Source organism: Amaranthus tricolor, chromosome 1 (assembly GCF_026212465.1).
Source record: "Amaranthus tricolor cultivar Red isolate AtriRed21 chromosome 1, ASM2621246v1, whole genome shotgun sequence".
Classification (NCBI taxonomy): Eukaryota; Viridiplantae; Streptophyta; class Magnoliopsida; order Caryophyllales; family Amaranthaceae; genus Amaranthus; species Amaranthus tricolor.
Window position 1 is genome coordinate 41,153,250 of NC_080047.1, and position 10,808 is coordinate 41,164,057.

The 10,808-nt window shown below is 32.0% G+C and overlaps 1 long non-coding RNA gene across 1 annotated transcript; it reads left to right on the forward strand.

Annotated features, from left to right (window-relative positions):
• Positions 1-339: 339 nt before the first annotated feature.
• Positions 340-3,227, forward strand: LOC130821581 (uncharacterized). The gene is made up of 3 exons (XR_009045369.1): positions 340-640; positions 1,525-1,601; positions 2,861-3,227. It is a non-coding gene; the product is annotated as an uncharacterized LOC130821581 (long non-coding RNA).
• The last annotated feature ends 7,581 nt before the right edge of the window (positions 3,228-10,808 follow it).

Consider the following 10,808-nt stretch of genomic DNA (forward strand, 5'->3'; position numbering starts at 1 on the left):
TTTGATTTTTTTATAATATTTTATAACACTTTGAGATTTTCTGACGTCATTAATTAATATTTTAATAACTTTTGAGGATTTTATAATTATATTAAAAATACAATTACGATATCTAAAATAAAGAAGTTCGAATCAAAATTTTTATTTTATTAAAATATGTGAGTACACAAAGGTGAGTCTCGCAAGAAAATGAATCTAGATTAAATAAATAAACATGATAATAATAATAATAATAATAATAATAATAACCATGATAAAAAGGCATGAAACCCTTGTTGGTCAAACTAGCCGTCACTCCCATCCTTCTCCTCTTTTTTTCTCTCTTTTCTCCTTGCACCGCCAGTGAGCAGCTCTGTCGCCACCAGCGACTGGCCAGCCTGCTGCACGGCCCACAGCAACATTAGTTTCTCTTCCCTCCTCCACGACAGCAACCAGCAGCCACCACAGCAAGGCAGGTCTTCTTCCTCTCCACGAACAACCACAAGCAGCAGCGGGCTACGAAGCCTGTTCCCAGCAGCGAGTAGGGTTGCGTGTTGCTCTCACAATAGCTGACTGCCCCCTAGTGCCGCCAACTCCCCACCTTGGTCCTCCACCACCACAACAACCGCCTGAAATCTTACCCTTTACTAGTTCCCCCATTGTAAGCCATCTTCCTCCCTTGATTTCTTTTTATCATTGTTCTAACTAGAATCTCATTAAGTTTACGAGTTTTGTAGTGATTTTTCATCATTCCTTATTAAATCTTCTTATGGGTAAGAACTTGATTAATGAATTGAATATAATCATGAGATAGGGTTTAGAGTAGGAATGAAAATGATAATAGTTGTACCGCTTTGTGTTTGAGGATGTTTTATAATTTAATAGATTAGTAGAAGCTTTGAAAATGTGATTTGATTGTGAATAGGTGATAATAATTGTTATAATTGAAAGTATTAGTCACAAAAAGTGGTGTTAATTGTCACTTGTATTATAAAGATGATGGTGGATATTGTTGTTATAATTGAGTATTATTGTTAGTCGATTGTGGTATGGTCGTGGTTATTAAAATCATCATTGTTGAAGTAGGAAGAAACCATTGTTGCCATTTTTGTTTCAAATTATATTGGGGAACTACTCCTTTTCATGCCATTTTGTCATCATGAGTAATCTTGTACATTGTAGTAAACTATATCACAAGGCTATCACTAACATCAATATCATTATAAGTTGCTGGTATTGATTTTGTTATGCAAGTGCTAGTAGCCTAGGGCATTTCATAGTGATGAGGCCTCAAACTTTGAGTGTCATTGGTTTAAAGAAAATTGCCATAAATTGTTGTGAAAGCTTACTTGATTGTTGGTTTAGTGGATGGAAATGTCTTATGTTGTGTTGAGTTAATGATTTTGACTTGTATTGAATGAGTTGTGTGCGTGCTAGAGTAATCGGAAACTCATGTTGAATGGGTGATAGCGGTTACTTTGGTATTTAGTTTGGTATGGCAAAGTAGTTAAGGGAACTTATTAGTTCTACTCATAACTTATATAGGTGTCCATTTCGTAAAAGGAATGTAGAGCCTTAGTTCGGTGATTTTGTGACTTTTGATCGTGTAGTGACGCTTACAGGTACGTACACGGAGTAACTAACCCTTATATGCAATTTGCTTTAAGACATTATTGTTTATTGTGATAGTATGCATTGTATCGAAACTATGAGGTTTTAGTGAGTACACTTTATATGAAGAGTGTTAATAGAAGGCGGGAACCACCCCCTTATTTATTTAAGAATTAGATTATGCCTTAATTTGAGTTAGAATGACTCCTTTATAGGTGAATTTCATATTTTGTTGAGTGGCTCAGTGGGTTTTGACGTGCTGCTATACCAGGGCGCTCATTAATAGTCGAAAGTGAAAGCTGTTCCCATCTGATAAAGTATTAGATTATGATTAGCTGGCGTGACTCAACGGGATTACGTCCGATTGATTTAGTAGTTCCCTAGGTGAGGTTCGACGGGACCACCGTAAGGGGGGTATGAGCATGCTTGGGTCATTGGACGCCAAGTAGACGATACCGCCCCTTGACCGAGGTGTTATCATGTGAGCCTTGCAAACCCCAATATGGTGGCCTCTTCACTGGTTTAGTACCCCAGTGTGTTAGTTTTTCCCGAAGGTAGGACCCAAGAGGGTCAGCTGGAGGGAGCATGAGCTCATACTTTGTCATGGGCGCCGGATGGCCGATAACGCCCTTGGCCGTGTCACTATGCCAGGAAGTAGAGAAAAGATCCACTGATAGAAAGTTATTCAGTGATAGAAAGTTTATTCATTGATCGAGAGTTATTTAATGATAGAAGGTTCATTCTTTGATAGAAAGCTTACACATTGATAGAACGTTTACTCATTGATAGAAAATTTACTCATTGATAGAATAGTTTATGCTAGTGAGAAGTGTGCCTAAGTTAAGTGACCTCAAGGGTATTACACACTATGATCACACTTACCTTAAGATAGACAAGCTCTATAAGGTCAGGTGTTAGGTATTCTGTTAATGCCTTGGTTGAGTTGATACGACGCGTGTTTTGCAAGAGTTTATGTTTTGAGAAGAGGAGTGTGAAGACCTGGATTCTACCCCAAGAACACATGGTTCGGGTTGGAAAGAACGTAATGAGATTAAGAAGTATAAGTGGCCGATAAACAGTTACTATCTGTGCTTGTGTCTTATGAAATCATCTTATGTTGTTGTATAATATAATGTTATCTAGTAGTTGGCTTTATCATATTTGATGCTAGTTACTAACGTGTACGTGTTTGTGTTTATGTTTGATTGTTTGATGACTTTCTATGATCGTCCTGCTATGACACATTGGCCTTTGGTCCAATGTCGAGCAGCAGGAGGATCATAGACAGACATGGCAGGTATTGGAGCTTCTTTTGCATTGCATTGCATTGGGGGAGAGTGATGAGGGCGAAGCATAACCTGTGTCATACTGCTATCTTTTGACTTTGTAGTTCTTATTTATCTTTAGTAAACTTTGGTTGTATACGTTTTGTCATGAGGCCTTGTGTCCTCCTTTGTATATTTTTATTTCCGCTGCGTAGTTTATGGTTTTAAATAAGTCATCTTAAAACGCAAGCATCGACACTGGAACCACGATCCATGCTTGGCATGTTGATTTGAGAAGCCGGCGACGAATCATTCCGCCGTGGTGTGAGATTTTAAAGGCAATGATGCCTTAGATTAGTTTAATGTTTTTTTTGTGCTAATTGCTCTACCAAATGTTCGATTTTTAGAAGAGATGCTGCCGAAATTTTCACTCACCCTTTTAAAGTTAATATTTAACGTTTATCTAAATTCTTTTCCTTTTCTTTTATGTAACACCCGAATTTTCCTGCCGTCCTTCACGATTTTGTTTTCGTAAAAGGGGTTGGAAATTCAAGGGTGTTACATATACACTCTTAATTTATATTTTATTCTTAATCTTTAAATTGAAACATAGTCAAGTGGAAATTTGTTTGATTCGTTTCGATGTAAATTTTTATTAAAATCAACATTTTATGAATTTTAATTAAACACAATTTGGGATATTTACGATTGAATATTTGCATTGACAAACGTACAAATATCAAATGGGACAATAATATTTAATAGAAGGGAGTATTTATGTGGGATCTTATTAGATTCTTGTAAAGTTTTTTTATTTAATAATTTTTATAATTTTTTTGATGTGTATTAACTTTTTAGAGATATAAAGCTCAAAAGTTACTTTCAAAAGAGTGCAAAGAGCAAAGTGGATAAACAAAAAGTAACAAACAAAATATAACGTTTGGAATATCTTATATAGTAAAAGTAAAAGAGAAATTTAAATAATTGATGCTTAAAAGTTAAAATAAATTCAAATGCCATCTTATTAGATTTGTTTTGATATACTACATCCGTTCGGAAATATTTATTACATAAGGTTATCGGAATTGTTCATCATTCAATCTTATTTTATATTTTGCGGCTAATGTGTAAAAAATATTATAGTGAAGTGAGATCTTGTTTTAATCGTCTAATCGCATATTTTTAACATATTAACTTTTTATAATTTTTTTTATGAATAACTCAATATTTAAATGATCAAAATTACATATTAAATTGCTTAAGGATTAAAATGTAGTAATGGAGAAGTATATACTAACTTTCCCTTTGAATTAAAATCAAAGAAAAATTTAGTTCGTATATGTATCTTTAATATTCCATGTGAGATTTAGTTCATGTAGATTCATAATACTCCATGTATTTTCTTATAATTTTTTATAAAGGCTTTTTTTTTTGGAAATGATCACATTTTTAAACATATTTATAAATATTAAAATTTTATTATACTTAAAAAATTTACAAAGAGTAAATATATATAACTAACAAAACAAAACACAGATAATATTATAATAATTAAAAGAGCCATTATTATACCTTCAAAATCACGTTACAACTTGCGACAAAAGGGCCCAACAATTATATCCCTGTCAAACAAACAACTACATCGGCGTAGTCTTTTTCTAGTATCGTAATCATCAATAGTGATTCGTACAAGGATGATGTCTACTTTGAATTGAAATTAATATACCACCTTCATTTCTTTTTTTTTTTTTTTTTTAATATATTGTATACATCATAACAAAATATAAAAAATATATTATAAAAATTTTAAATAAAGACGAATTCAACATTATCTGATGAATATATATTTTCTTTTATATATCTTTAAAAAAATTTTTATTTAATTATTCTCTTCTAAAATTAAATATTTAAAAGTAGAAAAAAAATAACAAAAAGAGAATAGTTTGTTTTTATAATCCTTCAAGGCTTTTAAACCTATTTGAGTTTAGCTAATTTTGGGTTAATTTGTTTTAAGCTAGAAGATGATGATAATTTCTTTTTAAAATTATCATTATCATCATATCTAATGTATTTCACTCATATAAACTATCTTTATATAAGCTAGTAATTTTAATTGTCTAAACAAAAAATCATACAATATAGATAATGGCAATTATATGATATGATACTCCCTACTATTGGATCATTGTTATTGCCCCATTAATTATTTTTCATAATATGCATATATCACTCTTTATTTGTAGTATATTCTTAAGTAATTCGTATAATAAATGAACTCATATACATATTGTAAAAAAAACATGATCTCATATACAACATATGAAATTTCACTTCATGACAATTCTCCTATCATTGTTAATTATTTTATTATATTAGATGTTATTGTTAGCAGTATAATTGTATTTGTTAGATATTTAAATGTTTAATTAGTTGTGTAAATTTAAACTGTTAAATAAAGGTATCATTTATAAAGATAGCTGTTGGAGTATAGATTGTTGAGAAAAATTGCACCGCTATTTTTTGATTTTGAAAATCCATAACTTTGTAATGTTCTGAAAACAGGTACATCCATTTACTAAACACTACTTAAACTGCTACGTTATCGAATAATGACATTATTTAAACAACGTTCTAACTTGATTATGGGGTGTTTGGTAAAATGGATTATTGAGTAATTTTAGCTTATTTTGATACAAATAGAGGATTGAATGGTCAAACTAGTCAATTCTAATGTTAGGTAAATAGCTGGTTGATACAACTTATTGATATAAATAAGCTGTTTTTAAACAAGTTGCTCATAGTAGCGGGTTCAAAATCAGTTGGTTAAGAAAATTAATAAAAGAATTAGCTAGTCAAATCAATTATTGTAATCAACTATCAACTGTTTGTCAAACACCTCCTATATAACAAACAACTACTTAAACTACAACCACCAAGCCCTATTTAAACATATAAAAGAACAAAGTTATTGAATATGAATTTGTTATTACTCCCTCCGTTTCCAAATGTTCTTCCTACTTACTTTTTGCACGGTTTTCAAAGTAACTTTTGAGTTTTATTATCTCTAAATATGCATAAAAAAATTATAAAAAAAATATATAATAAAAAAGTATACACTAAGACGAATTTAACAAGATCTCATATGGATATATTTTATAATAGATATATATTTTAAAAATCTTAATCAAATTTCTCTCTCTAAAATAAATTATTCTGAACGAGACGAGTAATAGAAAACAGAGAGAGTATATGTTAATAAAGTGTGATTATTAAATGGTCTCAAATATCCATTCCCACAGTTAGTCAATTAGTCAATAGCCTAGCTTTGTGGGGAAAGGTTCCCTGTTTTTTTTGACTTTTCTTTTTCTCATTTCATTATCTCTATCCCTACCTCACCTGTATAAAAAGTGGCGTGGAGATGTGTTGGCTTATTCCAACATGTAATTGCATTTCTCATTTATTGTTTGTCGTCATATGTACGTAACTACGTATCACAATCAATTCTATCGTGTTTAACAATTCCGATTCGACGATTCTAAAGCTTAGTGGTTGACTTAAGACTTGGAGAGCGTTTTTACTATTATTGAAAAAGTAGATATATATAGATATATAAAACATATTGTTATTGATGAGTTGCATATTAATATTTTTTTATATGATTAGTAGCGAGTAATTTATTCGATGGGTAGATATTAGGGAAATTATCAATGATATCTTGTGTTTTTACACTTTATCTTTGATACACGATGCATATGTGTTTTTCTGATTATTGGTGGTACCTCAGTATTTCATGCTAATTACAACCATGATATTAACTTTTTGCCGTTATTTTACCGTTTATTTTTGAATTTGACCTAACTATGGTTAGTTTATATTTCCCTTATAAACCTACCATGTTCAGTTTTCAAAATACACGTTTCTTTTTCTTCCCTTTTCCCTTTCCTCTTCCTTCTCTCCATCCATGGCTGCGCCTTTAGGATACTCTTCATTTTGCGGTACGATTTATTCCAAAATTTCTAGAAGACCACTTAGAAGCTTTATTGGAGCTTTAGCAATAGAGTACTTAACTCAGGTCCTTGATGAAGAGACAGAGCAACCAGGTATGAGTGAGGAGGGAAATAGAAGAGCCAAAGAAAATAAATAACAACTGACCGTAGTTTGTTTTTAAAAAGATTTAACGGCAAGATAACGGTAAAAACGTAATTAATGTCACGTTTGTAATTAGTATTAAAAAGTTGGGGGTACCATTAATAATAAAAAAAAAAAAACATAAGGGTACCAAAGATAAAGTGCAAAAACACATGGATACCAATATACCATTGATAAATTCCCTAGATATTATTAATATGACACGAAGTCGCTTTTTATAAGATTGTTTCGTTTATTTTTGGGCTCCTAAAAGTCTCTAAAAAGTTAAGGCGTTAAATTATTATAATACTATTGTTGATGATATTTGAATTAATTTATAAAAAAATACTATTAACTTGTATTACTTGGCAAAGATATAAATTGTATCTAAATTTAATTCAAGTTAATATCAATCTTGTACATAAAATATAATTTTTTATAACCTAAAAAATTTAAAACCTTAATCGATAGCCATAACTTTTTACCAGTATAAGGATTAAAATTCTTCTCCTCTATGTCGGTTGGATTTTTCATTCAATCCCAAATAATAAGAAAATATATATTTGAAAAACAAACCAAAAGTCTAAAACAAATCCTATTCCAACCTATATGCTATTGACCTATTGTCACGGTGATTATAAGGGGGACAAAAATTGTAAAAAAGTTGCATAAAAGTATCCAATATTGAAAAGTCAAAATTAGAGGAGGATTTGGTGTTAAAAGAGTTTTATAAATTATAAGTGTATGATTTTATATATTATTATCGATGTTATGCAAAATCATAAACTTAATTTATGAAACACTTTTAAGGGGACTGGACGTTGTGTTTGGATCGTAAGGTGGTGTTAGGCACAACAATATCAGCTCAATATCGACTGTTAATGACAGTTTTAAAATGAAAAAAAAAAAGTAATAGCATAGAGGATAGTTTCAGCATGGGATTCCATGGGGTAGACTAAAAGGCGATATGTAACAACCCGACTTACCGTTGACTAAGTAAATAGGGTCATCACGGGTTTTATTTCTCAATAACTTGAATTACTCTTCCAAAACATGAGCAAAAGAGTCACCAGCTTCATAACATATCTAACTCAGCTAATTCTCAGACCAAACATCTAACTACAACTCAAGGTAATCATACAATACACTTTATGTCCAATATAACCAACACAACCAAAAACCTAATACAAAACTGCAAATTCCTACGTGCTCAGCTCAATATACATCCTTGGAGCTTTAACTAACACCGCTAACCCATCGTTCCCGTTCTGGTTTCGATCTATAACAATCTAAAAATTGAAAACAACAAACTGTTAGATTAAACTGAATGAGAAGTAACAATCCAAAACAACAAAACACAATAGTTTCCAAACAAAGGTTTAAAAGCAACATCAATGTCCTAGATCTATGTGCGCACAGGGAGTCTAGTTGAGAGAAACATCCATATAGCTCTAAGGCTATGTCACTCTCGGGTGAGGCTAGTCAATATTTTAATGACAATTCACCTCAAAATAGGGAATAAAGGAGATTTTCCCTCTATTCCGTTAATGACCAGCTCGTGAGCCCGATCCATTGACCATATCAATATCAGCATAATCATTCATAACAAATTTATCTCAACAATATAATTTCACAAACTTTAGTATAACAATTTTTCAAAACTGTAGTCTGGCCAGACCCTTTAAGGGACTTCTACTACTCACCAAGGACGCTTCAAGAAGCTAAGCCCGTTTCTCCGCGATCATTAGAAAGGTTCCTCGATGACGTCACATCCTGAAGTATAACAAACATAACATCACAACAAAACGTTCGATTCTACAAACTAGGTTCATATAACTCATTGCATCTCCTCCTATGACCGCATCTTAGTTCCAACTTCTATTCTAATATTTCTAGTTTTCAAAGATTGCGCAAGTTTCTAACTCCAACCCCCTATATCATCAAAATATATATAACTATGCTTTAGACTAGCTTATATTCTTGTAAAGATCATATGTCTCCACAATTCCTTTGATATTTCCAATTCAAAACACTTCTATGTTCTTCTAAACTCAAAACCAAGAATATTTAAAAGAATCCAAGAAACCAAAACAAGAATAACAAAATATCCAATTAGAAAAACACTGCTAATTTATCCAATCAACCAATGATTTCCACACGCACTCTAAATTCTTTCAAGACCATCCAATCTTTCAACATTTTCCCATTGCCAAAATTTTCTAAACTAATATCATGATTTCCAACAATATATCCCAAGGTCTTCATATTCACTATTCTAGTATCTACTACAAGAGCCTTATCTTCAAATTAATCAACATATCCAAGAACACTTACTAATCAAAACCAAGTCGTTAAAGTAATCTCCTACTAAAATTATAATCCACACTAAAATTCTCATCATCACATAACTTACTAGTAACACATTTTCCATAAGTTTTCCAAATAAGAACTCATCTAATTAACTCATATAAATTTCAAGATTCAACAACATTTAGGGTTTAACACATGAATAAAAGATTATACAAGTGGATATATGCCAAAGAAACTTAACCTAATATGAATGAGAACATAAATATTAAGGAAAAGAAAAGGGAATCAAGAAGGATTCACCTTCTGTTTGACGGGAGCAAAGAAAATACCACAAAACAGATTTTGAAAATTGTGTTTGACTTGGATTTCAATGCTTAAACGCACAAGACCAAATTTCACTTGTTTTCCCCCATTTCGGCAGAACAGGGGCTTGGGAAGGGGAGAATCTGGCTGCTGTTTTGGTGATTTCTACAACAATGGAGGAAAAATCCTACAATATGATAATATTACTTAAAAAAAAACAAGCAAAGATGGCTAGGGTTCGGTTCTTGAGAGGAACATCAAAGAATGAGAAAATAATGCAGTAAAATAACACATAGAGATTGAGAAATTCAAACCTTAATTTTGTTTACACCAATTATCAATCAAGGAGAAAAGAACATTCATGGAGTGTCTAAGTTTATCTGAAAATGGCGACATGAGAGGAGAGCTTGCAATGGATCTTGTGAGAACTTGAGGTAGAAGATGACTGAAATTTTGTTGCCTTAATTCCATAGGGAATGTTTACAAGAAGAGGAAGAAGATCGATTCACTTGTGATTGCTGCTACTTGTTCGAACGTTTGGAGAAGAAGATGATGTTCGTTGCTGTGTGTGTGCCAGAAGCTAGGAGAGAACGCGGGAAAGAAAGAATGAAGAAGGAAGGTGTTGCGTGTTTGTGGTTTGGCTGGTTTCTGGGTTTGTCGAAGTGAGAGAGGGAGAAAGAGTTTTTTTTTTTTTTTTTTTTTTTTTTTTTTTCAATTTAAAAGAAAAGGAAAAGAGAAGAGGAATTAAATCGATAATGTTTTATGTCATGTGTATTTAAGGTCATTCTCGTACTAGCAATTCCCTTAAACTCACTCATCTTAAATTATTAATTTCTCAAATGTTACACGATATGACCTCAATATTGGTAGAAAATATTAATGAGATAGGGTATGTGAGGCAGGCATTTGGATGATGCTAATCTCATGTAAGAAACCCTAGGGGAGTGATAAGAAACCTGAGGTGTATAAGGAGTCGTGATGGTGGAATAAGGAGTTGTGGTGGTGGAATAAGAAGGTGCATATAAAGATTAAGCCAAATAATAAAAAGTTTTAAGGATCTAATGGCTTGCACGGAAGACTGGGGCATAAAGTCCAGCATTTGATGATAAGCCAACAGACTCATCATTAAGCAAAGCTTTGGCTTTATCCTTCAAACTGAAAAGGAAAAGCCACATGTGCACCGCTTCCTTGAATAAATCCTTGATGATCTAT